The sequence below is a fragment of the Coregonus clupeaformis genome, chromosome 30, assembly GCF_020615455.1.
Source record: "Coregonus clupeaformis isolate EN_2021a chromosome 30, ASM2061545v1, whole genome shotgun sequence".
Lineage (NCBI taxonomy): Eukaryota > Metazoa > Chordata > Actinopteri > Salmoniformes > Salmonidae > Coregonus > Coregonus clupeaformis.
The window spans coordinates 38,783,250-38,810,822 of record NC_059221.1 but is presented as its reverse complement, the minus strand read 5'-3'; the positions used below and the strand labels follow the sequence as shown (position 1 = coordinate 38,810,822).

General features: G+C 47.4%; 1 protein-coding gene across 2 annotated transcripts in view; it reads right to left on the bottom strand.

Annotated features, from left to right (window-relative positions):
* LOC121546156 (arginine-glutamic acid dipeptide repeats protein-like) overlaps positions 1-27,573 on the bottom strand; it is a 339,630-nt gene that overhangs the window by 266,843 nt on the left and 45,214 nt on the right. Inside the window, exon 2 of one of the 2 annotated variants that reach the window (XM_045209565.1) lies at positions 2,637-2,757. The exons of the other annotated variant lie outside the window; for it this stretch is intronic. The gene's annotated coding sequence lies outside the window, so the exon portion shown is untranslated. The remainder of the gene's footprint in view (positions 1-2,636; positions 2,758-27,573) is intronic. 2 annotated transcript variants of the gene reach the window in all.

Genomic DNA, 27,573 nt, shown 5'->3' with positions numbered 1-27,573 from the left:
TGTAAGGTCTATAACACACCTGTAGGTAATAGGAGGGAGGAGGAGAGAGGAGGAGGAGCAGAGATGAAGATGAGCAGAGAGGAGGAGGAGGAGGAGGAGGGAATACAGAGTCCAGTGAAAGCCAATTACTAAAGTCATTAAATAACCTAGCCAGGCTTCAAACAGCTACAGCATGGCCGCATCCCAAATGGTACCCTATATACTGCTTAGGGCTCTTGTCAAAAGTAGTGCACTATATAGGGAATGAGTTGGCATTTGGGATGGAACCCAGCAGTATCACCACTGTGTTCAAGAGTGGTGTCTGCCTCCTTTGCTATACGCTGCTGAGAACGTTCTTTAAATGGCTATAAAGGTGTTTCTGTGTGTGCGTAGTGTGTGCGTGGTGTGTAACATCTGAATAATCCCATTTTCCCTTAAGTAACCACAGTGGGTGAAGATAGGGAGGGGATCTGAGGAGAAACCCAGGTGGTCTGGATGTTTACATAATGAACAGACTATATACACCAGGGGTTGGCAACAGGAGAAACCCCAGGTGGTCTGGATGTTTACATAATGAACAGACTATACACACCAGGGGTTGGTAACAGGAGAAACCCCAGGTGGTCTGGATGTTTATATAATGAACAGACTATACACACCAGGGGTTGGCAACAGGAGAAACCCAGGTGGTCTGGATGTTTACATAATGAACAGACTATATACACCAGGGGTTGGCAACAGGAGAAACCCAGGTGGTCTGGATGTTTACATAATGAACAGACTATATACACCAGGGGTTGGCAACAGGAGAAACCCAGGTGGTCTGGATGTTTACATAATGAACAGACTATATACACCAGGGGTTGGTAACAGGAGAAACCCAGGTGGTCTGGATGTTTACATAATGAACAGACTATACACACCAGGGGTTGGCAACAGGAGAAACCCAGGTTAAAAATGTGTTTAATTTAGGAAAGTATTCCCACAAATAAAATAAAGAAGATATGTCATCGTGTCGCAATGTAATCAAGGTATGAAATTATTGTTATTTTCAAATACAATCTCTTTTAGGGCTTAGTATTGGTCAATTTGCAGTGTACTAATTATTATAGTTATGTTCCGGCCCGACAAAAATGGTCCTGTGGCTGAATCTAGTGGCCTACCCCCTTATATACATCCTTATCAACAGGGGAGTGAAGTTCTATCCTTATCAACAGGAGAGTGGGATTGTGTGAGAGAAGACATGGAGCCTGGTAAGGATTAACACCACAGATCATATAATACATGTCATTCTATGGTTATCACATGTAATGTACCAATCTAAATAGCATTAGCAGTAATACATGGACAAACAGAGTGTGTTAGGGTGTTAGGCGTTAGCATAAACAGAGCCAGGAGAGAGGAGCTGGGGGTTGAGTGGCTGGTCACAGAGAAGGAGAGAGGAGCTGGGGGTTGAGTGGCTGGTCACAGAGAAGGAGAGAGGAGCTGGGGGTTGAGTGGCTGGTCACAGAGAAGGAGAGATGAGCTGGGGGTTGAGTGGCTGGTCACAGAGAAGGAGAGAGGAGCTGGGGGTTGAGTGGCTGGTCACAGAGAAAGGGAGAGGAGCTGGGGGTTGAGTGGCTGGTCACAGAGAAGGAGAGAGGAGCTGGGGGTTGAGTGGCTGGTCACAGAGAAAGGGGAGAGGAGCTGGGGGTTGAGTGGCTGGTCACAAAGGAGAGAGGAGCTGGGGGGTTGAGTGGCTGGTCACAGAGAAGGAGAGAGGGGCTGGGGGTTGAGTGGCTGGTCACAGAGAAGGGGAGAGGAGCTGGGGGTTGAGTGGCTGGTCACAGAGAAGGGGAGAGGAGCTGGGGGTTGAGTAGCTGGTCACAGAGAAGGGGAGAGGAGCTGGGGGGTTGAGTGGCTGGTCACAGAGAAGGAGAGAGGGGCTGGGGGTTGAGTGGCTGGTCACAGAGAAGGAGAGAGGAGCTGGGGGGTTGAGTGGCTGGTCACAGAGAAGGAGAGAGGGGCTGGGGGTTGAGTGGCTGGTCACAGAGAAGGAGAGATGAGCTGGGGGTTGAGTGGCTGGTCACAGAGAAAGGGAGAGGAGCTGGGGGTTGAGTGGCTGGTCACAGAGAAGGAGAGAGGAGCTGGGGGTTGAGTGGCTGGTCACAGAGAAAGGGGAGAGGAGCTGGGGGTTGAGTGGCTGGTCACAGAGAAAGGGGAGAGGAGCTGGGGGTTGAGTGGCTGGTCACAGAGAAAGGGGAGAGGAGCTGGGGGGTTGAGTGGCTGGTCACAGAGAAGGAGAGAGGGGCTGGAGGTTGAGTGGCTGGTCACAGAGAAGGAGAGAGGGGCTGGAGGTTGAGTGGCTGGTCACAGAGAAAGGGGAGAGGAGCTGGGGGTTGAGTGGCTGGTCACAGAGAAGGAGAGAGGAGCTGGGGGTTGAGTGGCTGGTCACAGAGAAGGGGAGAGGAGCTGGGGGTTGAGTGGCTGGTCACAGAGAAGGGGAGAGGGGCTGGGGGTTGAGTGGCTGGTCACACAGAAGGAGAGAGGAGCTGGGGGTTGAGTGGCTGGTCACAGAGAAGGAGAGAGGAGAAACCGTACAGGTTATTAAAAGCAGCAGGAGAGGAAGGCAGGAAACGGCTGTGGTGCCGCATGGCCGCCATATTGTGTTGACTAACCTTGACGGCATACACCTCTTCTCCTAGCTCTCCTCCACCACCACACTCCCTCCTCTGAACACTTCCTGGGTCTGACCAGAGGCCTAACAAGAACTGACACAACCAACCAACCAAAGACTGTCTGGGGGAGGAGAAAGACAAACAGACAAACCACAGAAATAAAACATGAATGAATGAATGGGTGATGAATCCATGGAGCAGATGAGGTATAATAATAATAATAATAATAATAATAATAATAATAATAATAATAAACTGATCTGAACATGGATGAAAAAAAAAAATAATAGTGAAAACAATCGTGAGGTGATCCATTCTAGCATTACAGTGACGTGTCTATTATGTCACAACAGTCTCCAGGTCATAGAACTGAACATTATGGGATGCGTCTCCGTGATCCCTCCATCCACTAGCATGGGATCTAGAAGAAACCTAAGCCATTCAGTTGGTATTTTCTAGTGCTGGCCTAGCCAATGATATTGTAAACAGCTAGGTTACAGTATTTGATCAACTCATTCGCACGCACGCACGCACGCACGCACGCACGCACGCACGCACGCACGCACACACACACACACACCACACACACACACACACACACACGCGTCCCCTCCCAGCAACCACATTATCCCAGGAGACCTCTCTGTTCTCACTGGCTCAGAGAGAGAGAGCGCTCTGGAAATAAAAAAACATCAGAAGTCTGCTGCTGTGTCCCAAATGGTACCCTGTGGGCCCTGGTCAAACGTAGTGCACTATATAGGGAGCCAATTGGGATGCAACCTGTTCAATAACACAGACATCTCCCTTTCAACATCCACACTTACTGACTGGGAGAGTCCTAGCATTTACAGCACACACACACACACACACACACACACACACAAAGGCACGCGCACACCACACACAGTTATGCGCACACACACACACACACACACGCACGCACGTACACACACACAGACAGAGAAACACATGCATAAAACACACGTGAGTCACACAGCTGCCCCATACCACAGGAGACACACCAGACAGGATATTAATCTGCTTCACAATGGAAACACTAATATTTATGGCTGTGTGTGTGTGTGTGTGTGTGTGTGTGTGTGTGTGCCAACTATGTCCTCTGTCTTCAGGTCACCAGGTGCACATTGACAGAATGACACCTGTTTGATGGCATTAAACCACTTAGACCCAGGCAGTAGGGTAGGGCCGGCAGGTAGCCTAGCAGTTAAGAGCGTTAGGCCGGTTCGAATCTCTGAGCTGACTCTGTGAAAAATCTGTCGATGTGCCCTTGCGCAAGGCACATTGCTCTTGTAAATCACTCCGGATTAGAGCGTCTGCTAAATGATTAAAATGTAACCGTAACGGAAATGTAATTGTAAATGTAACGTAAGTGCAATAAACACAGATGACATGTTATTAAGTGTTATTAACACGATGGATTTGATTGAGGAATGAAAACATTTTATTAACTGCAGTGTTACTGGTCTTTCAGGCAGATCATTGGGACAAGAGACTCTGACCTCTATTCCATTATACTGCATGTCACACCTGTCCACTCCATATCAGAACACATTACTGTCACGTCCATAGCATCTCATACTAAGACTATATCTACTCACAACACTGCTGTGTGTCAGTCAGTCTGCCTGCTCCATAACATGTCATGGTATCACACTGCAGGGACTGAGCCTTAGAACATAGCTAATATTGATTAACTGAACCTGCCCAGTGTCCACTCCACATAATACTGTAGTCTGCCCAGTGTCCACTCCACATAATACTGTAGTCTGCCCAGTGTCCACTCCACATAATACTGTAGTCTGCCCAGTGTCCACTCCACATAATACTGTAGTCTGCCCAGTGTCCACTCCACATAATACTGTAGTCTGCCCAGTGTCCACTCCACATAATACTGTAGTCTGCCCAGTGTCCACTCCACATAATACTGTAGTCTGCCCAGTGTCCACTCCACATAATACTGTAGTCTGCCCAGTGTCCACTCCACATAATACTGTAGTCTGCCCAGTGTCCACTCCACATAATACTGTAGTCTGCCCAGTGTCCACTCCACATAATACTGTAGTCTGCCCAGTGTCCACTCCACATAATACTGTAGTCTGCCCAGTGTCCACTCCACATAATACTGTAGTCTGCCCAGTGTCCACTCCACATAATACTGTAGTCTGCCCAGTGTCCACTCCACATAATACTGTAGTCTGCCCAGTGTCCACTCCACATAATACTGTAGTCTGCCCAGTGTCCACTCCACATAATACTGTAGTCTGCCCAGTGTCCACTCCACATAATACTGTAGTCTGCCCAGTGTCCACTCCACATAATACTGTAGTCTGCCCAGTGTCCACTCCACATAATACTGTAGTCTGCCCAGTGTCCACTCCACATAATACTGTAGTCTGCAAAGTTTCCACTCCACATAATACTGTAGTCTGCCCAGTGTCCACTCCATAACACAATACATTCCATAGGCTTTATAGGGCCAGAGACTGACCAGAGTCCACTGACCATAACACATAATAGAACCTGAATGTGTCCACTCGTACCTCTCCATATTACAACAGGGACTAGGGTTAGGCTACTCCATATTACAACAGGGACTAGGGTTAGGCTACTCCATATTACATCAGGGACTAGGGTTAGGCTACTCCATATTACATCAGGGACTAGGGTTAGGCTACTCCATATTACATCAGGGACTAGGGTTAGGCTACTCCATATTACATCAGGGACTAGGGTTAGGCTACTCCATATTACAACAGGGACTAGGGTTAGGCTACTTCATATTACATCAGGGACTAGGGTTAGGCTACTCCATATTACATCAGGGACTAGGGTTAGGCTACTTCATATTACAACAGGGACTAGGGTTAGGCTACTTCATATTACATCAGGGACTAGGGTTAGGCTACTCCATATTACAACAGGGACTAGGGTTAGGCTACTCCATATTACATCAGGGACTAGGGTTAGGCTACTCCATATTACATCAGGGACTAGGGTTAGGCTACTCCATATTACAACAGGGACTAGGGTTAGGCTACTCCATATTACAACAGGGACTAGGGTTAGGCTACTCCATATTACATCAGGGACTAGGGTTAGGCTACTCCATATTACAACAGGGACTAGGGTTAGGCTACTCCATATTACAACAGGGACTAGGGTTAGGCTACTCCATATTACAACAGGGACTAGGGTTAGGCTACTCCATATTACAACAGGGACTAGGGTTAGGCTACTCCATATTACAACAGGGACTAGGGTTAGGCTACTCCATATTACAACAGGGACTAGGGTTAGGCTACTCCATATTACATCAGGGACTAGGGTTAGGCTACTCCATATTACATCAGGGACTAGGGTTAGGCTACTCCATATTACAACAGGGACTAGGGTTAGGCTACTCCATATTACATCAGGGACTAGGGTTAGGCTACTCCATATTACAACAGGGACTAGGGTTAGGCTACTCCATATTACAACAGGGACTAGGGTTAGGCTACTCCATATTACAACAGGGACTAGGGTTAGGCTACTCCATATTACATCAGGGACTAGGGTTAGGCTACTCCATATTACAACAGGGACTAGGGTTAGGCTACTCCATATTACAACAGGGACTAGGGTTAGGCTACTCCATATTACAACAGGGACTAGGGTTAGGCTACTCCATATTACAACAGGGACTAGGGTTAGGCTACTCCATATTACAACAGGGACTAGGGTTAGGCTACTCCATATTACAACAGGGACTAGGGTTAGGCTACTCCATATTACAACAGGGACTAGGGTTAGGCTACTCCATATTACAACAGGGACTAGGGTTAGGCTACTCCATATTACAACAGGGACTAGGGTTAGGCTACTCCATATTACATCAGGGACTAGGGTTAGGCTACTCCATATTACAACAGGGACTAGGGTTAGGCTACTCCATATTACAACAGGGACTAGGGTTAGGCTACTCCATATTACATCAGGGACTAGGGTTAGGCTACTCCATATTACATCAGGGACTAGGGTTAGGCTACTCCATATTACATCAGGGACTAGGGTTAGGCTACTCCATATTACAACAGGGACTAGGGTTAGGCTACTCCATATTACATCAGGGACTAGGGTTAGGCTACTCCATATTACAACAGGGACTAGGGTTAGGCTACTCTATATTACAACAGGGACTAGGGTTAGGCTACTCCATATTACATCAGGGACTAGGGTTAGGCTACTCCATATTACATCAGGGACTAGGGTTAGGCTACTCCATATTACAACAGGGACTAGGGTTAGGCTACTCCATATTACATCAGGGACTAGGGTTAGGCTACTCCATATTACAACAGGGACTAGGGTTAGGCTACTCCAGCTGTATCTCTGTCTACTCCATAACATTTCATGGGTGTGTGTGTGAGTGAGTGAATGTGTGTGAGTGTGTGTGTGTGAGTGTGTGTGTGTGTGTGTGAGTGTGTGTGTGTGTGTGTGTGTGTGTGAGTGGGTGCCAGAGAGTAGATGCTTCTCTCTCTGTGAAATGACAGATATTTGATGCGAGAAAAAAAGCTGTCGTCGTAGATGATGACAAGTACTACTGGCCTTCACACAGTCAGCCCTCTTGACACCGTGACACACAGTCAGCCCTCTTGACACCGTGACACACAGTCAGCCCTCTTGACACCGTGACACACAGTCAGCCCTCTTGACACCGTGATACACAGTCAGCCCTCGACACCGTGACACACAGTCAGCCCTCTTGACACCGTGACACACAGTCAGCCCTCTTGACACCGTGACACACAGTCAGCCCTCTTGACACCGTGACACACAGTCAGCCCTCGACACCGTGACACACAGTCAGCCCTCTGACACCGTGACACACAGTCAGCCCTCTTGACACCGTGACACACAGTCAGCCCTCTTGACACCGTGACACACAGTCAGCCCTCGACACCGTAACACACAGTCAGCCCTCGACACCGTGACACACAGTCAGCCCTCTTGACACCGTGACACACAGTCAGCCCTCTTGACACCGTGACACACAGTCAGCCCTCTTGACACCGTGACACACAGTCAGCCCTCTTGACACCGTAACACACAGTCAGCCCTCTTGACACCGTGACACACAGTCAGCCCTCTTGACACCGTGACACACAGTCAGCCCTCGACACCGTGACACACAGGTCAGCCCAGAATCTCGTGTCCACTGCCTACACACACACTATTGCCCTAACATCACAGCCGAACCGCCAAGCTCCAGTTCTGATGACTAAGCCTCCGCCTGCCTTTCTATCAGTCATGATATCTACTGCTCTTATAAAGACCCTGCTTCTATCAGTCATGATATCTACTGCTCTTATAAAGACCCTGCTTCTATCAGCCATGATATCTACTGCTCTTATAAAGACCCTGCTTCTATCAGTCATGATATCTACTGCTCTTATAAAGACCCTGCTTCTATCAGTCATGATATCTACTGCTCTTATAAAGACCCTGCTTCTATCAGCCATGATATCTACTGCTCTTATAAAGACCCTGCTTCTATCAGTCATGATATCTACTGTGCTTTATAAAGACCCTGCTTCTATCAGTCATGATATCTACTGCTCTTATAAAGACCCTGCTTCTATCAGTCATGATATCTACTGCTCTTATAAAGACCCTGCTTCTATCAGCCATGATATCTACTGCTCTTATAAAGACCCTGCTTCTATCAGTCATGATATCTACTGTGCTTTATAAAGACCCTGCTTCTATCAGCCATGATATCTACTGCTCTTATAAAGACCCTGCTTCTATCAGCCATGATATCTACTGTGCTTTATAAAGACCCTGCTTCTATCAGTCATGATATCTACTGCTCTTATAAAGACCCTGCTTCTATCAGCCATGATATCTACTGCTCTTATAAAGACCCTGCTTCTATCAGCCATGATATCTACTGCTCTTATAAAGACCCTGCTTCTATCAGCCATGATATCTACTGCTCTTATAAAGACCCTGCTTCTATCAGCCATGATATCTACTGCTCTTATAAAGACCCTGCTTCTATCAGCCATGATATCTACTGCTCTTATAAAGACCCTGCTTCTATCAGTCATGATATCTACTGTGCTTATAAAGACCCTGCTTCTATCAGCCATGATATCTACTGCTCTTATAAAGACCCTGAGTCTATCAGCCATGAGCTCTTATAAAGAGAAAAGACCCTGAGCTTTATAAAGAATAGCCAAGCACTAGGCTCACAATTACTAACATATAATCACCAAGGATTTCTAGGACTACCGGCCTTATACCATTACAGAATATTAGGTCTTTCCCCATTTGTTTTATTGCTCTACCAGTTCTACAAAGAGTCAGATGCGGTGAGTAGCGAGTTGGGCAACATGGCAGGTTTTTAAAGTGGTTTTAGTAGCAGCAATAGACTACAGTAGAACACGACCACAACAACAGCCGACTCAACAACAACCCATTACACAGAGGTAATCTGATGCCTGACACACTGAGCTTCTCACTGGGTTTACCTCTGGGATATACACACCGTAGGATTTACCTCTGGGATATACACACCGTAGGATTTACCTCTGGGATATACACACCGTAGGATTTACCTCTGGGATATACACACCGTAGGATTTACCTCTGGGATATACACACCGTAGGATTTACCTCTGGGATATACACGCCGTAGGATTTACCTCTGGGATATACACGCCGTAGGGTTTACCTCTGGGATATACACGCCACAGGGTTTACCTCTGGGATATACACGCCACAGGGTTTACCTCTGGGATATACACGCCACAGGGTTTACCTCTGGGATATACACGCCACAGGGTTTACCTCTGGGATATACACGCCACAGGGTTTACCTCTGGGATATACACGCCACAGGGTTTACCTCTGGGATATACACGCCACAGGGTTTACCTCTGGGATATACACGCCACAGGGTTTACCTCTGGGATATACACGCCACAGGGTTTACCTCTGGGATATACACGCCACAGGGTTTACCTCTGGGATATACACGCCACAGGGTTTACCTCTGGGATATACACGCCACAGGGTTTACCTCTGGGATATACACGCCACAGGGTTTACCTCTGGGATATACACGCCACAGGGTTTACCTCTGGGATATACACGCCACAGGGTTTACCTCTGGGATATACACGCCACAGGGTTTACCTCTGGGATATACACGCCACAGGGTTTACCTCTGGGATATACACGCCACAGGGTTTACCTCTGGGATATACACGCCACAGGGTTTATCTTTGGGGCAAACACACTGTAGGGAGGTAGGGAAGTCTCTGTATCAACATTAGAACAAAATGGTGGCCTGGTCCCAGATCATTGCAGGGAGTCGGCAATACAGCACAAACAGATCTGGATATTGGTGGTGTAAGAAGGGGTCCAAAATGGCTGCCTGTCGTCATCACCGCTGCCCTTACTTCATATCAACCCAAAGGAAACAACTACCCCAAAATGGCCGCCTGCCTTCATCACCGCTGCCCAATACTTCATATCAACCCAAAGGAAACAACTACCCCAAAATGGCAGCCTGCCTTCATCACCGCTGCCCAATACTTCATATCAACCCAAAGGAAACAACTACCCCAAAATGGCCGCCTGCCTTCATCACCGCTGCCCAATACTTCATATCAACCCAAAGGAAACAACTACCCCAAAATGGCAGCCTGCCTTCATCACCGCTGCCCAATACTTCATATCAACCCAAAGGAAAGCGATTACCTGGTGATGATTAGTGAGCATTATGAGGCAGCTCCATTAACCTTTGAGAAATGGAGTGTGGGCTCAGGGTGCTCTGTGCTTAGCCAAGCATAGCCTGTCTCTTCCTCCACAGGAAACAGAAGGGAGGGGGAGAGAGAGAGACAGAGACAGAGACAGAGACAGAGACAGAGACAGAGACAGAGACAGAGACAGAGAGAGAGAGAGAGAGAGAGAGAGAGAGAGAGAGAGAGAGAGAGAGAGAGAGAGAGAGAGAGAGAGAGAGAGAGAGAGAGAGAGAGAGAGAGAGAGAGAGAGAGAGAGAGAGAGAGAGAGAGAGAGAGATAAGAGGAGATAGAGAGAGAGAGAGAGAGAGAGAGAGAGAGAGAGAGAGAGAGGAGATAGAGGAGATAGAGAGAGAGAGAGAGAGAGAGAGAGAGAGGAGATAAGAGGAGATGAGAGAGAGAGAGAGAGAGAGGAGATAAGAGGAGATAGAGAGAGAGAGAGAGAGAGAGAGAGAGAGGAGATAGAGAGAGAGAGAGAGAGAGAGAGAGAGGAGAGAGAGAGAGAGAGAGAGAGAGAGAGAGAGAGAGAGAGAGAGAGAGAGAGAGAGAGAGAGAGAGAGAGGAGATAGGAGAGAGAGAGAGAGAGAGAGAGAGAGAGAGAGAGAGAGAGAGAGAGGAGATGAGAGAGAGAGAGAGAGAGAGAGAGAGAGAGAGAGAGAGAGAGAGAGAGAGAGAGAGAGAGAGAGAGGAGATAAGAGGAGAGAGAGAGGAGATAAGAGGAGAGAGAGAGAGAGAGAGAGAGAGAGAGAGAGAGAGAGAGAGAGAGAGAGAGAGAGAGAGAGAGTGGGAGCTGGGGGAGGAGAGACCGAGGGAGGGAAAACTGCAGTGTGAGAAAGGAAGGAGAGGCTAATTACTAGGCACATTTGGACACGTTTCTCTCTCTCTCTGGTGTTAACTGTGCAAATGGTTTTATGCCTGTCTGGGCCGGGCCGGGTCAGACTCAGACAGCTTTATAGTGGCCAATTTAGGTGGTCTTGAGAGCAGTCCGCCAGTGCCTTTATTGCTTTAGTTTATACATGACTTGGCATAGGGCCTATAAGCTATTTGGCAAAGATCAATGGATTAGACCCATTATAATATATACTGTGTAAGGAAATCTATTTTTTGATCTATTTGCATGCGCCATACGTTGGAGCACTATAAGGAGTTTATGAACGCCAGGGTGTTTGTATCATGTACGGTTTACAGATCAAAGGGTCTTACAGGAGGCACGTATAGGTCTACAAAAATAAAAATGTTAAACATCCTTCCTCCCAATGAAAATCCTTTGTGATAATTGTCGGAAAATCTGAGATAAGAAACTTTTTTTTTTTTAAACGGAACAATCAGACCCGAACCTGAATGGACCCTACCACAGCCAGACCTAGACCCGACCCGTACCCGTACCCTAACAGGTCCAGATCTGTACCAGACTCGAATTGACCCTAGTGACAAAAAAAATCTGTTTATGAGTCAAGTTGCTCTTCTGGTTAACGAATAGATGGTTATACATGTTGGCTAGGCCTTCTATAAGTCAATACGTTCACCTTATTATGGTAAAATAAATATGCAATAAGCTATGCAGAGCCGTGGTCGGGTCCACTCGGGTCTATCAGCTGTAGTTACATAGACCCGAGATCCGATGACAAACAGCAGAACCGGACCCGAAGGAAAAAAAATATTCCGGTTCGGGTGGACCTCTAGTCATTGATAGTTTCCAGTGATGAAGACATGGACGTCTCATTGTAGAGTGGGGATATTCAAAATGGGTCAACTTTGAGGACCTCTAGCTCCTGAATGTCTCAGCAGTCCGTTTCTGACAACGGGCAAATATGTATGGAAAGTTCCATTCAAATCAAAAAGGGGTGTGGTCAAACAAAAAGTTATTGAAATCAAAATGGAATGACCCTTCATTCACCTCAACACCAGCCTCCTTCACCACTAAATCCCCATCAGCCAATCATCTAACACTATAATACCACTATCACCCAATCACTGGATCTAGCAGGGGCGCACAATTGTCAAGGGGCCCAGTTTCAGATATTGACATGATTCAAGGGCCAAGAAAACTGTTTACACACACACACACACAGTTCACAAAACATTAGGAACACCTAGTCTAGCGGTCAGCTATCTAACTTTATAGGAAGCATGGTCGAATTACTGACCGGGGTGGGGCCCATTGATCATCAGTTATCATATTAAAAACGTCAAACCTATGACAAACCTATGCCTCACCCTATGACAAAATGTGTAGAATTGCAGGAAATGTACTTTAAAACTTAAAATGTTCCTCTTCGCTGTCACTTGGGGGGGACGCTAAAATGTTTAGGGGGGGGGTATGGATGTGGTTACGCAGACCCACAAGCCACTGCGGCCCCTCATGATGAGTTCCCTATATTTGTGGCCCCCACCCCCATCAACGTTCCCCACCCATGACATAGACTGACCAGGTGAAAGCTATGATCCCTTATTGATGTCACTTGTTAAATCCACTTCAAATCAGTGTAGATGAAGGGGAGGAGACAGGTTAAAGAATGATTTTTAAGCCTTGAGACAATTGAGACATGGATTGTGTATGTGTGCCATTCAGAGGGTGAATGGTCAAGACAAAAGATTGAAGTGCATTTGAACAGGGTTTTGGTAGTAGGTGCCAGGCACACTGGTTTGAGTGTGTCAAGAACTGCAACGCTCCTGGGTTTTTCACGCTCAACAGTTTCCCGTGTGTATCAAGAATGGTCAACCACCCAATGGACATCCAGCCAACTTGACAACTCTGGGAAGCATTGGAGTCAACATGGGCCAGCATCGCTGTGGAACGCTTTCGACACCTTGTAGAGTCCATACCCCGACGAACTGAGGCTGTTCTGAGGGCTAAAGGGGATGCAACTCAATTTTAGGAAGGTGTTCATAATGTTTTGTACACTCAGTGTATGTGACCCATACACATTTAGGCCTACCTATTCAATCACATGTAGGCCTACCTATTCAATTACATTTAGGCCTACCTATTCAATCACATTTAGGCCTACCTATTCAATCACATTTAGGCCTACCTATTCAATCACATTTAGGCCTACCTATTCAATCACATTTAGGCCTATTTATAAAGCCCTTTTTACTTCAGCAGTTGTCACAAAGTGCTTTTCAATACCCAGCCTAGACCTATTCCCTGTCATAATGAAAATAAACGTTATTGCTCCCTTGTACATTATGGTACTGTCGGCCTACAGGCTCTGACGGTACAGTAGTCGCTAGCTAGCTTGAAAAGCTTCTCTCCACTGCTCTGACGGTACAGTAGTCGCTAGCTAGCTTGAATAGCTTCTCTCCACTGCTCTGACGGTACAGTAGTCGCTAGCTAGCTTGAATAGCTTCTCTCCACTGCTCTGACGGTACAGTAGTCGGTAGCTAGCTTGAATAGCTTCTCTCCACTGCTCTGACGGTACAGTAGTCGCTAGCTAGCTTGAATAGCTTCTCTCCGCTGCTCTGACGGTACAGTAGTCGCTAGCTAGCTTGAATAGCTTCTCTCCGCTGCTCTGACGGTACAGTAGTCGCTAGCTAGCTTGAATAGCTTCTCTCCGCTGCTCTGACGGTACAGTAGTCGCTAGCTAGCTTGAATAGCTTCTCTCCGCTGCTCTGACGGTACAGTAGTCGCTAGCTAGCTTGAATAGCTTCTCTCCGCTGCTCTGACGGTACAGTAGTCGCTAGCTAGCTTGAATAGCTTCTCTCCGCTGCTCTGACGGTACAGTAGTCGCTAGCTAGCTTGAATAGCTTCTCTCCGCTGCTCTGACGGTACAGTAGTCGCTAGCTAGCTTGAAAAGCTTCTCTCCACTGCTCTGACGGTACAGTAGTCGCTAGCTAGATTGAATAGCTTCTCTCCGCTGCTCTGACGGTACAGTAGTCGCTAGCTAGCAAACTGGTGGTGGGCGAGAAATGAGCCTTGTTATGCGTCCTGTCAACAAGCCCTGCACTGCCCAGGAAAATAAAAACATGCCTCTCACTTACTGCCTGCCTGAACAGTTTACAGACTGCCTGTGCAGAAAGGACCATACATCAGCAGCGCAGAGGCAGCAGCAAGGTCACAACTATTTCCTCCCAACATTAAGGAGTATTACAATCAAACACAGGAGTCAAGGGGAGAAAGAGGGGAGGGAGAGGGGAGAGATAAGAGGTGGGGTGAGGGAGAACCAGCATTGTGGAGTATCACAATCACTCACAAGAGGAGAGGGGAGAGAGGGGGGAGAGAGGAGAGGTGGAGCGAGAGATAGATAAGATGGGGGAGAGAGGAGGGGGAGAGAGGAGAGAAGAGATAAGAGAGGGGAGAGAGAAGAGAGGGGAGAGAGGAGAGAGATAAGAGGGAGAGAGGAGGGAGAGAGGAGAGAGATAAGAGAGGGAGAGAGGAGGGGGAGAGGAGAGAGATAAGAGAGGGAGAGAGGAGGGGGAGAGGAGAGAGATAATAGGGAGAGAGGAGGGGGAGAGAGGAGAGAGATAATAGGGAGAGAGGAGGGGGAGAGAGGAGAGAGATAATAGGGAGAGAGGAAAGATCACAGCGTGACAAGGGAGAGATGTAAAGACATTATTTAGAGAGCGAGAAAGAGAGAATCTGGAGTGTGAAGGAGAGGCGTAGAAATAAAAGAATGTTCAGTTTGTCTCAGTTATGCTTCAGTTTGTCTCAGCTATGCTTCAGTTTGTCTCAAGCTGTGCTTCAGTTTGTCTCAAGCTATGCTTCAGTTTGTCTCAAGCTATGCTTCAGTTTGTCTCAAGCTATGCTTCAGTTTGTCTCAAGCTATGCTTCAGTTTGTCTCAAGCTGTGCTTCAGTTTGTCTCAAGCTATGCTTCAGTTTGTCTCAAGCTATGCTTCAGTTTGTCTCAAGCTATGCTTCAGTTTGTCTCAAGCTATGCTTCAGTTTGTCTCAAGCTATGCTTCAGTTTGTCTCAGCTGTGCTTCAGTAGATTTATTTTGAGTTTAAATGCACTGTGATTATGAAACCATTTCTGTATCCAACAAGAGATGAGGGTCTAATAATGTGGAATAGTTAGGCTGTTCTAATCAATAAATGTAATGAACATTACAGGGTGGTCCCATTCTATTGATTACTGGCTGTAATATGCAGTCATTTATCAGAATTATAGGTAACCCTGGATGTCCCACGGTAACCCTGGATGTCCCACGGTAACCCTGGATGTCTCACGGTAACCCTGGATGTCTCACGGTAACCCTGGATGTCTCACGGTAACCCTGGATGTCCCACGGTAACCCTGGATGTCCCACGGTAACCCTGGATGTCCCACGGTAACCCTGGATGTCCCACGGTAACCCTGGATGTCCCACGGTAACCCTGGATGTCTCACGGTAACCCTGGATGTCTCACGGTAACCCTGGATGTCTCACGGTAACCCTGGATGTCCCACGGTAACCCTGGATGTCCCACGGTAACCCTGGATGTCTCACGGTAACCCTGGATGTCTCACGGTAACCCTGGATGTCTCACGGTAACCCTGGATGTCCCACGGTAACCCTGGATGTCCCACGGTAACCCTGGATGTCTCACGGTAACCCTGGATGTCTCACGGTAACCCTGGATGTCTCATGGTAACCCTGGATGTCTTTTTTTTATTTTATCAAAAGGGATGCTGTCAAAAAGTGATTGAATTTAAATGGTTTTACCCATAACGTACACATTACACATGGCCTCTTGTCCCTATAGCAGGAAGCTCCTCCCTCCGTGTTATTCCTCCATAAGGCCTCGTGCTACAAGCCATGCTAGAAGCTAGCCTGTGTGTGTGTGTGTTGGCAGGGCAAAGCAGACATCTGTGTGTGAGCTGCAGAGGCAAACCAGCTCCCATCTCTCTCATCAGTGGTCTGTCTGCAGGTGGAAAACCAGACAGGAGTCACTAGTGAAGCATCTGTCACATAAATTAGACAGACATGGAGTCACTAGTGAAGCAAACTGTCACATAAATTAGACAGACATGGGGTCACTAGTGAAGCAAACTGTCACATAAATTAGACAGACATGGAGTCACTAGTGAAGCATCTGTCACATAAATTAGGCAGACATGGGGTCACTAGTGAAGCATCTGTCACATAAATTAGACAGACATGGGGTCACTAGTGAAGAAAACTGTCACATAAATTAGGCAGACATGGAGTCACTAGTGAAGCAAACTGTCACATAAATTAGGCAGACATGGAGTCACTAGTGAAGCAAACTGTCACATAAATTAGACAGACATGGGGTCACTAGTGAAGCAAACTGTCACATAAATTAGACAGACATGGGGTCACTAGTGAAGCATCTGTCACATAAATTAGGCAGACATGGGGTCAGACGTTTTTCTCAATTACAAATTGAGTGTAAAAATGACATCATCCCATTCTCTCTAGAACTGAAAACAGCAAGTCAACTACTTTATTTATTTTGTAAATAAAATGGTCCACATACAATAATATCACTTCTTTCACAGGAAGAAATTATGTTTTTGACAGTGGGCATTTTCAAAACCATCTTACCCGTCAACTGTCAACACCAGCGAATAACGCCATACTAGGAGTATTATCGTCCACTCAGCTAGTTTACAGAACACACTGATTGATGGCTTCATCGTATGCCTGTTCACCTCTCTCTCCATGATGAGACGTCAATACGAAGACATGAATGCAGCAGCCAATATGTCCTCCTTCATCCTCCTCTCTCTCTCCCTCTTCTCTTCCTCCTTCCCTCTCCCCCTCCTCTTATCTCCTCTCCTCTCCCTCCCACCGTCTCTCTCCATCTCCCTCCCTTCTCTCTCCCCTCTCCCTCTCTCTCCCTTCTTCTCCCCTCTCCATTTTTCTCTACATCTCCCTCCCGCTCTCTCCCTCCTCTCTTCATCCCTCCCTCCCGCTCTCTCCCTCTCTCCCCCTCTCCCGCTCTCTCATCCCCCTCCTCCTCTCCTCTGCCTCTCCTCTCACCCCCTCCTCCTCTCCTCTCCCTCCTCCTCCCCTCTCTCTCTCTCCCGCTCTCTCCCCCTCTCCTCTCTCTCTCCCTCCCTCCTTCCCCTCTCCCTCCCTCCTTCTCCTCTCCCCTCCTCCTCTCCCTCCCTCTCCTCCTCCCCTCTCTCTCCCTCCTTCTCCTCTCCCTCCCTCCTTCTCCTCTTCCTCCCTCCTTCTCCTCTCCCTCTCCTCCTCCCCTCTCTCTCCCTCTCCTCTCTCCTCAGCAGACAGAGTGACACCACTGTAAATACAGAGGCTGGTGTGCGTCTCAAATGGCACGCTAGTCCCTATGTAGGGCACTACCTTTGATCAGAGCCCGTAGGGAGTACGGCTGGGAATTGCCAGGGATCTCACCATACGATATTATCACGATACTTAGTTGCCGATACGATATGTATTGAATCAATTAAATCCGACCTCAGAAGATGGAATAATATCCCAGTAGCTTTAACCGACAGAATATCTATTGTCTAAATTAATATATTGCCATGGCTGAATTTCGGTTGTTCAATGGTTCCCATGACCCCCTTCTGGCTATTGGGATACAATTCATAGTGTGGTTTCAAAATGTCTATGGCAAGGTAAATGATCCCGGATAAAATTAAATACGTAGGAGGGACTATCCGTACCAAACTTTAAAATTGTATTTCCAGGCACTATCATTTCGCCCCATCCTAAATTGGTTTAGACATGATTCTTCTGCCCCCTGGCTGAGTATAGAGAGAAATGTGGTGTCTCCTGGAAGAGGTGGTCTCTACTGATGTATCCCTTAAACAATGTAATATGGTGTCTCCTATTGATCTGGAAGAGGTGGTCTTCACTGATATATCCTTTAAACAATGTAATATGGTGTCTCCTATTGACCTGGAAGAGGTGGTCTCCACTGATTTGTCCCTTAAACAATGTAAACTATGCTTTGGTCCTATTATTACTCACACGATTTCTATTTGGCGCAAAATTGAAAAAACATGTAACTTGGAATCAAAATGGCACGTCCATACAATAACGCCTAGAGACCTGGAGGGCAACCTTCTGCATCTCCCCAAATGGTCCAAAATGTGGAATCCGTACACTTACTGTTATCATGGACAGTAATGGTTTGAGAACATTCCAACATTTGAAAGATACATACACGTTACTAGGCGTCTCCGTTTTTCTATATTTACAACTTATGTCAGCTATGCTGTCCAATGGAGTCCCTTGGGGAAACACAACTACTGAACCATCCAATGATAGGATTTCATAAATAAATTATCTGGCCTCCCAAAAGGACTGATCTCTATTATATATAAACAGCTGATATTCTGAGCTAACCATTAAAAAAGTATGGTTTTGAATCTGAACAACCCTTTAACTGGAAAATATGACCTTGGCATCCCATAATCTGAACCATCAATTTATACATTGTGATGTCACGAGAGGCTGTGTCCTGGAGGGACGTTACATCCCCCTGAGGTGGCTGCAAACCCAGACAGCTATGGCTCCATCTGCTGGTATGGTCGGGAACTCCACCCCTCTATGGCCAATCTTCCCACGCAGCTGAAACAAATGAGGAGCTGATGAGCTGAAGGTTTGGGGGTGAAGAGACACAGTCTCCAACCTGGGCTCTCTGGAGGACAAGAGTGCTGCACGTCCACTTCCATGAGGAATATAAGGATTTGGAGATACTTACCTTTGGGAAATACTCACCTTTGGATATATGCACCTGTGGAAATACGTGAGAGACATTTGGAAGGACTTTTTGCTGGGTTGGCCACTAGCTGCAACGTGGACTACAGTAAGGCTGGGGAAAAGTTATCTGAGCGAGTGAGAATTATGATTTTGGATGTGGAAGAGACATCCCTGAACTGTTAACCCTTAAAGAGCCACCAGAGAACAGAATTTTGTTATATTTTCGTTAATTTCCCAAGACCTATAATAAAATCCTTGTGTTGTTTGAACCTTGTCTCCTTGCACTACTTGAGCAATCCCGCTGAAAGCTGTGTAGCCTCTCGTGACGTCACAGATGGTGGAGAATACGGGCACGCTCAAGCGTTAATAGTGCATGTCAGAGGAGGATACCGAAGGTTTGATCACCCAGTTTTCCAAGTTGGCCGTAGGCTCCCGCCGACTGAAATGGAGGACATATTGAAAGCCCTTGTTGCTGGCCAGCAAGCCCAGATGCAAGCAAACGTGGCTCTCTTGGAGGAGCAAAAGAAAGCCAACCTTCTGAAGGCAGAGGAATTGCAGTTGCAGAGACAGAGGGTGGTCCAAAATACCCGCCCAATAAAGGCAAGTGACTTTATATCTAAGATGGGAGCTACCGATGACATTGAGGCATACCTGCATGCATTTGAGGCCACGGCCACTAGGGAAGCCTGGCCCAAGCAACAGTGGGTTGGTCTGTTAGCCCCCTTTCTAACCGGGGAATCGCTGAATGCTGTCCGGGACCTGGGCCCTGACCAGGTTACTGACTATGATGCCCTGAAGTCTGAGATCCTCAGCAGATATGGACTCACAAAGTTTGGTATGGCCCAGCGCTTTCACAGTTGGACCTTCCAACCAGACCAACCTCCTCGGGCGCAGATGCATGAACTTGTCCGAATTGCAAGGAAATGGCTGGATCCGCAGAGGAATACAGCAGCGGCGGTGGTGGAGGCCGTTGTGGTGGATCGTTACCCTACGCGCCCTGCCTTATGAGGCAAAACGGTTCATCAGTCAACAGGCCTTGACCACGGCTGATCTGACCGTGGAAGCTGTGGAAAAGTACCAGGCCACAGCGGAGATGCTGAATGCTTTCGAAAAGACCCCAGGAGGGCGGCCCCACCACAAATGGGAAGAACCCGTCCAAAGGACCCCAAGGTCTCGAACCCAGCCACGTCAGGACTTATCCCGGCTCCAGGGGGAGCCAGAAACCAGGCGGGTCCAAGAAGAGTACACCAGGAGGGGGAAACTTCGACAGTGTTACCGGTGTGGGGAGATGGGACATATCTCCTGGCAGTGTGGGAAACCAGCCGATGAACCTATGCCCACTGGCGGAGTCCTCCAGCTCAGCACCCACACACCGTTTTGCCTCGCTCTTGGGAGTCGTAGATGGCGGCCCAGATCGACCCCCACCTGCCCGGTAACTGTGAATCACCATGATGTGGAGGCCTTACTGGATTCTGGTAGCCGGGCCACCCCGGGTGCGTAAGGGATTTGGTGGGCCCAACGTGTTTGACCCCGGGGAAAGTCCTCCCAGTTTCCTGTGTCCATGGGGACACCAGAGAATACCCCATTACTGAACTTACAATGACCAGCACACGGGGAACCATACACACGACGGCGGGGTGGTTGATTCCCTCCCCGTCCCTGTCCTAATTGGACGAGACTGCCCAGCCTTTTACCCACTCTGGAGAGAGTCTCAGGAGAGGATAACCCGAGTACCTCGGAAACGGAGAGGCAAGACTCATCCTGGGAAGGCTCCGGTGCAATCCTCCGAGTTACTCACTCCCGCCCGGGCTCTGATAGGGATGGCAGGTGCCCAGACCGACACAGAGACGGAGCTACAGAATCTGGACAAAGAACTGTCTGGTCTGAAGGGGACCGCTGAGAGGTATCGTTTGTTAAAGCAACAGTTAGACATGAAGACAGAAGAGTTAGATATCCTCCAGGCTAAACTCCAACAGAGCTCCTTCCCTAAGCAACAGGAGGAGCTGGAGAGGCTGCGCAGGACCATCGAGGAGTGTGAGGAGACCCTGCGCAGGAGTAAGGAGGTCCAGAAGAAGGCAGAGGAGAAGTACAAGGTGTTGGAGAACAAGATGAAGAATGCGGAGGCAGAGAGAGAGAAGGAACTGAAAGCTGCTCAACAGAAGCTAAACTCTGCTAAAACCAAGGCTGATGCGTTCAGTAAGAAACTCAAGGAGAGACAACAGGAGGCTGAGTCCCTGGTCCTAGAGTTGGAGGAGTTGAAGAGAGAGCAGTCTGGCAAGCACCACGGCAATGCGGACGCCCTCTCCCGGCGTGATGCCTTCTTCGCTGCCTTTACCCGACGAGGGACGTCGGTCCCGAGGAGGGGATGTGTGATGTCACGAGAGGCTGTGTCCTGGAGGGACGTTACATCCCCCTGAGGTGGCTGCAAACCCAGACAGCTATGGCTCCATCTGCTGGTATGGTCGGGAACTCCCACCCCTCTATGGCCAATCTTCCCACGCAGCTGAAACAAATGAGGAGCTGATGAGCTGAAGGTTTGGGGGTGAAGAGACACAGTCTCCAACCTGGGCTCTCTGGAGGACAAGAGTGCTGCACGTCCACTTCCATGAGGAATATAAGGATTTGGAGATACTTACCTTTGGGAAATACTCACCTTTGGATATATGCACCTGTGGAAATACGTGAGAGACATTTGGAAGGACTTTTTGCTGGGTTGGCCACTAGCTGCAACGTGGACTACAGTAAGGCTGGGGGAAAAGTTATCTGAGCGAGTGAGAATTATGATTTTGGATGTGGAAGAGACATCCCTGAACTGTTAACCCTTAAAGAGCCACAAGAGAACAGAATTTTGTTATATTTTCGTTAATTTCCCAAGACCTATAATAAAATCCTTGTGTTGTTTGAACCTTGTCTCCTTGCACTACTTGAGCAATCCCGCTGAAAGCTGTGTAGCCTCTCGTGACGTCACAACATGTTAAGTTTGTTCACAGGCTGTATTTAACACCAAGGAAATGTTTTACGATGAAATTGGCCCCAACTCCCAACTGTTCACTGTGTCCCCTAAATGGGGGGGGGGGGATGCAAGGGGAGACTCAGGGGACTGATAAACTGGGTGGGATGGGAAGGAGTGCGAGGCAAACTTTCTTCGGGTCGGGGAGGTGGGTGGGGCTAGGAAACATGGTTTTCGGGTGGGGAGGGAGGGAGGATGGGCCGCTATTCAGTGTTTCATCTGCCTGGTGTGACAGCTTTGTTGCTGTCGAGAATCAAACAGGCGGGTGCAGGAAAGCCTGTATTCCCGTTCATAAACGAGACAGGAAGGGAGGGAGGTGGAGAGAGAGAGAGAGAGAGAGAGAGAGAGAGAGAGAGAGGAGAGAGGGGTGAAGAGAGAGAGAGAGAGAGGGGTGGAGAGAAAGGGGTAGAGAGAGAGGTAGAGCGAGAGAGAGAGGTAGAGAGAACGAGGTAGAGCGAGAGAGAGAGGTAGAGAGAACGAGGTAGAGCGAGAGAGAGAGAGAAAGGGGTGGAGAGAGAGAGAGAAGGGGTGGAGAGAGAGCGGGGTAGAGAGAGATGTAGAGAGAGGGGTAGAGAGAGAGGGGTAGAGAGAGAGGGGTAGAGAGAGAGAGGGGAGAGAGAAAGAGATGGAGAGAGGAGAGAGAGAGAGAGAGAGGGGAGAGAGAAAGAGATGGAGAGAGAGAGGAGAGAGAGGTACAGAGGGAAAAAAATACTGAACGTCTGCAACAACAAGTCATCACACAATTTTAGACAATACTGAAGACAGAATCAAGAAAATATTTTTTTTTTATCTGGAAAACCCCTGTTAAAGATAACAATAGGAGAATATGAAGACACATGACATGAGAATTATTAGTTGAATTGATGGGTTTGTATATAGTATAAAGGAAATCAAACCTTCCTCCTCATAGTGGGAGAGATAGACCCACATTAATAAGTGATAAACAAAATGGCAGCCTAATCCCCTAGTGTAGATGCAATAACCTTTTCCTCATCACATCAGTGAGTGTGATATTTACACAGAAACTGAAGTGAACTCCTGAGAGAGAGGGGGGAGAGAAAGAGCCTGAGGGGAGGTAGGGAGGGTGGAGAGAGAGGGAGAGAGGGGAATCAGAAGGAAGAGAGAGGGAGGAAGAGAGATACGCATAGCTAGGTTTGATCTCTAATATAGACAAAACCAGCCACGTCGCCGACACCGACGTCTCGCTTCCAGACAAGCTAAACACCTTTTTTGTCCGCTTTGAGGATAACACAGTGCCACTGACGAGGCCCACTACCAAGGACTGTGGCCTCTCCTTCTCCGTGGCCGACGTGATTAAGACATTTAAGCATGTTAACCCCCGCAAGGCTGCCGGCCCAGACGGCATCCCTAGCCGCGTCCTCAGAGCATGCGCAGACCAGCTTGCTGGTGTGTTTATGGACATATTCAATCTCTCCCTTTCCCAGTCTGCAATTCCCACATGCTTCAAGATGGCCACCATTGTTCCTGTACCAAAGAAAGCAAAGGTAACTGAACTAAATGACTATCGCCCCGTAGCGCTCACCTCTGTCATCATGAAGTGCTTTGAGAGACTAGCCAAGGATCATATCACCTCTACCTTACCTGTCACCCTAGACCCACTTCAATTTGCTTACCGCCCCAATAGATCCACAGACGATGCAATTGCCATCACACTGCACACTGCCCTATCCCATCTGGACAAGAGGAATACCTATGTAAGAATGCTGTTCATTGACTTTAGCTCAGCCTTCAACACCATAGTACCCTCCAAGCTCATCATTAAGCTTGAGGCCCTGGGTCTGAACCCTGCCCTGTGCAACTGGGTCCTGGACTTCCTGACGGGCCACCCCCAGGTGGTGAAGGTAGGAAACAACATCTCCATTTCGCTGATCCTCAACACTGGGGCCCCACAAGGGTGCGTGCTCAGCCCCCTCCTGTACTCCCTGTTCACCCATGACTGCGTGGCCAAGCACGCCTCCAACTCAATCATCAAGTTTGCAGACGACACAACAGTAGTAGGCTTGATTACCAACAATGACGAGACAGCCTACAGGGAGGAGGTGAGGGCTCTGGGAGTGTGGTGCCAGGAAAATAACCTCTCACTCAACGTCAACAAAACAAAGGAGATGATCGTGGACTTCAGGAAACAGCAGAGGGTACACCCCCCTATCCACATCGACGGAACTGCAGTGGAGAAGGTGGAAAGCTTCAAGTTCCTTGGCATACACATCACTGACAAACTGAAATTGTCCACCCACGCAGACAGTGTGGTGAAGAAGGCGCAACAGAGCCTCTTCAACCTCAGGAGGCTGAAGAAATTTGGCTTATCACCTAAAACCCTCACAAACTTTTACAGATGCACAATTGAGAGCATCCTGTCGGGCTGTATCACCGCCTGGTACGGCAACTGCACCGCCCTCAACCGCAGGGCTCTCCAGAGGGTGGTGCGGTCGGCCGAACGCATTACCAGGGGCAAACTTCCCGCCCTCCAAGACACATACAGCACCCGATGTCACAGGAAGGCCAAAAAGATCATCAAGGACATCAACCACCCGAGCCACTGCCTGTTCACCCCGCTATCATCCAGAAGGCGAGGTCAGTACAGGTGCATCAAAGCTGGGACCGAGAGAATGAAAAACAGCTTCTATCTCAAGGCCATCAGACTGTTAAATAGCCATCACTAGAACATTAGAGGCTGCTGCTGCCTATTGAAACCACTGGCAACTTTAAGAAATGGAACACTAGTCACTTTAATAATGTTTACATATCTTGCACTACTCATCTCATATGTATATACTGCATTCTATTCTATAATATTCTACTGTATCTTAGTCCATGCCGCTCTGCCATTGCTTGTCCATATATGTATATATTCTTAAATCCATTCCTTACTAGTTTTGTGTGTATTGGGTATATGTTGTGACAAGAATACTTGTTAGATATTACTGCACTGTCGGAGCTAGAAGCACAAGCATTTCGCTACACCCGCTATAACATCTGCTAAACACGTGTATGTGACAAATAAAATTTGATTTGATTTGTTAACACATCCTTTGACCTAAATCCCTATTTTACACCACGTTAACTAATGTGTCCCTATAGAAACACACAAAAAAAATACATATTGACAACACAATGTGCTTGTGTGCCATTGACGATGATTTTCTTTGACAGTGAAATCACCCCCCCCCCCAAGCTCGTAGGTAGGTAGGTAGGTAGGTAGGTAGGTAGGGAGGTAGGTAGGTAGGTAGGTAGAAAGAAACTTAGCTTACATTCCCTGCTCCTTTATTCTACTGCTTTTGATTGGCTGTGGGAAGGATCAATATTATTGTATATTATTGTAATTTTTGAAAGCTGTGTTTATGAAATGCAATAATCCTTCATTAAAGATGCAGGCGGCAGCAGCGAGGAGTGTGTGTGGTGGTGTGGGGTGGGGGTGGGGGGGGGGGTGGGTGTAAATGACTCATGGTTTGCTGCTGTATAATGGTTCCTCTAGAGACACCACTGCAGTGTTCATATCGCTCTCCCGCTCTCTCAATTTTCAATTCAATGGGGCTTTATTGGCATGGGAAACGTATGTTTATATTGCCAAAGCAAGTGAAATAAACAAAAGTAAGAACAAAAAACATCAACAAAAAAGTTGTCTTGCGAATAGTAGGGGAAGAGGTCAGTATATTATTGGAGGATAATGCTGCCTGTCTGTCTGTCTGTCTGTCTGCCAGCCTGTCTGCCTGTCTGTCTGTCTGTCTTCAATTTAAGCCTAGTAGAAAGTGTGTGCCCTCAGGCCTGGAGGGAAGCAAAAGTAATTCCGCTACCCAAGAATAGTAAAGCCCCCTTAACTGGCTCAAATAGCCGACCAATCAGCCTGTTACCAACCCTTTGTAAACTTCTGGACAAAATGGTGTTTGACCAGATACAATGCTATTTTACAGTAAACAAATTGACAATAGACTTTCAGCACGCTTCTAGGAAGTACATTCAACAAGCACAGCACTTACACAAATGACTGATGATTGGCTGAGAGAAATTGATGATACAAAGATTGTGGGGGCTGTTTTGTTTGACTTCAGTGCGGCTTTTGACATTATCAATCATAGTCTGCTGCTGGAAAAACGTATGTGTTATGGCTTTACACCCCTTGCTATATTGTGGATAAAGAGTTACCTGTCTAACAGAACACAGAGGGTGTTCTTTAATGGGAGCCTCTCCAACATAATCCAGGTAGAATCAGGAATTCACCAGAGCAGCTGTCTAGGCCCCTTACTTTTTTCAATCTTTACTAACGACATGCCACTGGCTTTGAGTAAAGCCTGTTTGTCTATGTATGCGGATGATTCAACACTATACACATCAGCTACTACAGCGACTGAAATGACTGCAACACTTAATAAAGAGTCGCAGTTAGTTTCAGAATAGGTGGCAAGGAATATGTTAGTCCTAAATATTTCCAAAACTAAAAGCACTGTATTTGGGACAAATCATTCAATAAACCCTAAACCTCAACTAAATCTTGTAATGAATAATGTCGAAATTGAGCAAGTTTATGTGACTAAGCTGCTTGGAGTAACCCTGGACTGTAAACTGTCATGGTAAAAACATATTGATACAACAGTAGCTAAGATGGGGAGAAGTCTGTCTATAATAAAGTGCTGCTCTACCTTCTTAACAACACTATCAACAAGGCAGGTCCTACAGGCCCTAGTTTTGTCACACCTAGACTACTGTTCAGTTGTGTGGTCAGGTGCCACAAAGAGGGACTTAGGAAAATTACAGTTGGCTCAGAACAGGGCAGCACGGCTGGCCCTTAAATGTACAAGGAGAGCTAACATTAATGATATGCATGTCGATCTCTCATGGCTCAAAGTGGAGGAGAGATCGACTTCATCACTACTTGTTTTTGTGAGAAGTGTTGACAAGCTGAATGTACCGATCTGTCTGTTTAAACTACTAGCACACAGCTCGGACACCCATGCATACCCCACAAGACATGCCACCAGAGGTCTCTTCACAATCCCCAAGTCCAGAACAGACTATGGGAGGCGCACAGTACTACATAGAGCCATGACTACATGGAACTCTATTCCACATCAGGTAACTCATGCAAGCAGTAGAATCAGATAAAAAAATAAAAAAAAGATAAAAATCCACCTTATGGAACAGCGGGGACTGTGAAAAGACACACACACAAAAGGTAAAGACACACGCATACGCACACACACGCTAGCACACGCACTCTACACACACGTACATTGTAATATTGTTGTATGGTGGTATTATACATTTTGTATTGTAGATATGTAGTGGTGTAATAATGTTATGTGATGTACTGTTTTATCTTTTGTTTGATGTGTAATGTAACTGCCTTAATGTGTTTGGACCCCAGGAAGAGTAGCTGCTGCCTTGGCAGTAACTAATGGGGTTCCCTAATAAATACAAATGCCTGTCTGTCTATCTGCCTCAGGAATGTCAGGACAAAATAGAAAATCTGGAAAA